This window comes from Rhipicephalus microplus, chromosome 4 (assembly GCF_043290135.1).
Source record: "Rhipicephalus microplus isolate Deutch F79 chromosome 4, USDA_Rmic, whole genome shotgun sequence".
NCBI lineage: Eukaryota > Metazoa > Arthropoda > Arachnida > Ixodida > Ixodidae > Rhipicephalus > Rhipicephalus microplus.
In genome coordinates, this window is record NC_134703.1 from 75136635 (window position 1) to 75139204 (window position 2570).

Below are 2570 nucleotides of genomic sequence, written 5' to 3' on the forward strand. Positions count from 1 at the left end.
TGCTCGCAAGAACACGCGAGCCAAACAGTACAGCGCAGCACGCAGACCGGAAATTATAAGATCTCAAAATCAACTGAAAACTACCTTTTCTTCATCCGAGAAATTATGCTATAAGCTCAAAAATCACTCGTTAGCGCCATTGTATCAGCTATTCGCTGATTTGAGCGTAGCGCACTGAGCCAATACAAGAACCGCCGTGGGAGGCCGCTACTTGTGCACGCGTGTGCGCGCGATCGTGCTGAATAAAAGCTGCGTATTTAAAGAAAAAAAAACAGAAAAAGTGCTCAACGTCACGAGAAGTGCGTGACGCATTCTATGTCCCCGTGACTCCCCTCCTTCATTAAAGGGACGCTAAAGTCAAATAACAATTAACGTCAGAGTGAAACCTCATTGTATGATAACATCTAAACGACAATATTAACAACAGTACCATACTTACCTATAGATTAAGGTAAATGCACAAGAACACAAGCGCTGCATTAGGACATTTTCAAAATTATTCCGATGACATCAGACGGACCACCTACAATCAATCACTAGTAATTGATCTAAGTGCACAAAATAAAGAACCTTCCGTACATCACGAGACGCAATAAAATGCTGCTTGTTCATTTCTGTTTGATTCATGGAAAAAGAAGCGCCGGAGTTTACTGTGGGGAATGGCAAGAGTGGTTCAAAAATTCAATTTTCGCGTGGTTACACGAGACAGGTGATGCCATCTAGTGGGGCACACTTAAAACAAAAAAACAGTCTGAAGTCTCGATGTCTATGGCGGGAAATCGATTAACCATCGTAGTTGCTGTTGTGGCTCCCGCTAGTTTTGGTCTGCTGCTACTAGCGCAGTAAAGCCGGGCAACGTTGTTCACGGCAACAGTAACGTGAATCGGTCCGGTTGGTTGTCTTCGTGAGGCGTGTAGTTTGAAGTTCGCTAACCCAATGCAGACCACTAAAACGTGGTTTTATTTTCAAAATAGGCCCTTCGTTGGCCCAAAAGTAGCACTACGAGGTTTCTGGACTGCTATTTCAACAATCAACGTCGACGTAATAGTTGCCTGTGGTGTCCCTTTACCATCTAGCGCTTTCCTCGCGACTAGAGAAGATGATGATGATACGTGGGCTCTAACGTACCGAAACTACCATATTATTTTGAGAGACGCCGTACCGGGGAGCTTCGGAGATTTCGATCACCTAGGGTTCTTGAACGTGTTTCCAGATATGAGCTCACAGGCCTACAACGACTACAGCATTTTTGTCTCCATCAAAAATGCAGTCGCCGCAGTCAGAATTCAATCCCTCGACCTACAAGTCAGCAATCGAGTACCTTACGGACTAGATCACCACGTCGGGGCAAGAAAGAAAATGTATTTGCAGCTTAATTGCAACAAAACCTTCAAATCTGCTCGTATTGGATGGATTCTAAAAATGTTTGCGGCGATGACTTGGTGAGACAGTAAGCTCTTTTAGTGAGTCCATTTCATGGCAACTTAAGAAAAAAATTATCGGTCACCTCCCCGAAGGGAACTGTGTTAAGATTAAAAGCAGCAGAGGTGCGCACTGCTTTGACGTGGTTGAAACGGGTGTCGACCCAGATGCACGAAAACAGTTGGAAACAAAATCTGTGTTGCGTTTACTCGAGCAAACGTTTGTTGAAAACACAAGGACACGGGAGGCGGGTAGGGTAGGGTTTTTGTAAGTTTTATCGCAGGCAAACAAGCCAAAAGTGTTTCCATTTGGCGTACGGTCGAGCGTTGCGGATGGTAGAGAGGGTGAAGCGAGCGACAAGTGTGTTGCGAGCGGGCGGAGGAGCCGGCAGCTGCGTGCGCTGTGGTGAGCGCACTGCATATGAGCGAGAGAGTGACGTCAGCGCACACCTGCGAGAGAAGCGTGTGAGGGCAGCGTGACGTCAACGCGCAACTGCGGTGTGACCTACTGGGCACCGTTCCAACACCTGCGGCGTGGGAACAAGTTATAACGCGTTCGTACGAACACACGTACGTATGACGTCCCACAAGTGAGTAAAAGAGCTGTTTCGCATGTAAAAGTGCTGCGGGGCTCTTTTTAAATGTCAAATTTACGCGGGCAGGGCGCGTACGCCACCGCCCGCACTACCAAAAATTCAATGCTCCAACTTTCCCGGCATGCGGGTGGCTGTTGGCGAGATTGGCCTCACCGCATGCAAGCGCATGCAATGGCAAGGCCAAGTCGAGCAAGTCGCCTTCGTGATCGCGACATGCAAGCACCAAGTAAGTATGACCATTACACGTTACTGCTTACGCCCATCCACTTATTAGCCCCGAAGCATTGCGCAAGTTTTCGGAGAAAAGTAAGCGAATTTTTTTTCACGGGTAGCTCCGGCTGTACGTTACAAGTAACTCGTCACAGGGAAGTAGCTATGTTAGCGTCCATCTTTTTGCTGAGTCTGTGTATCAAAAGCTCATTTCATTCATCACGCAACACTCGCGACAAGTATCCATTGAAGTATGCTGAAGGTCCTAAATGGCATGTGTGGGGTTTTCACAGATGACACTTTTATGGACTGCTGCAATGTCTCCAAGTTGACAAAAACAGTA

The 2570-nt window shown here is 47.0% G+C and overlaps 1 pseudogene; it reads right to left on the bottom strand.

Moving 5' to 3' along the window:
• Nucleotides 1–2074: 2074 nt before the first annotated feature.
• LOC119173025 (U1 spliceosomal RNA) lies at nt 2075–2251 on the bottom strand (annotated as a pseudogene).
• Nucleotides 2252–2570: the final 319 nt, after the last annotated feature.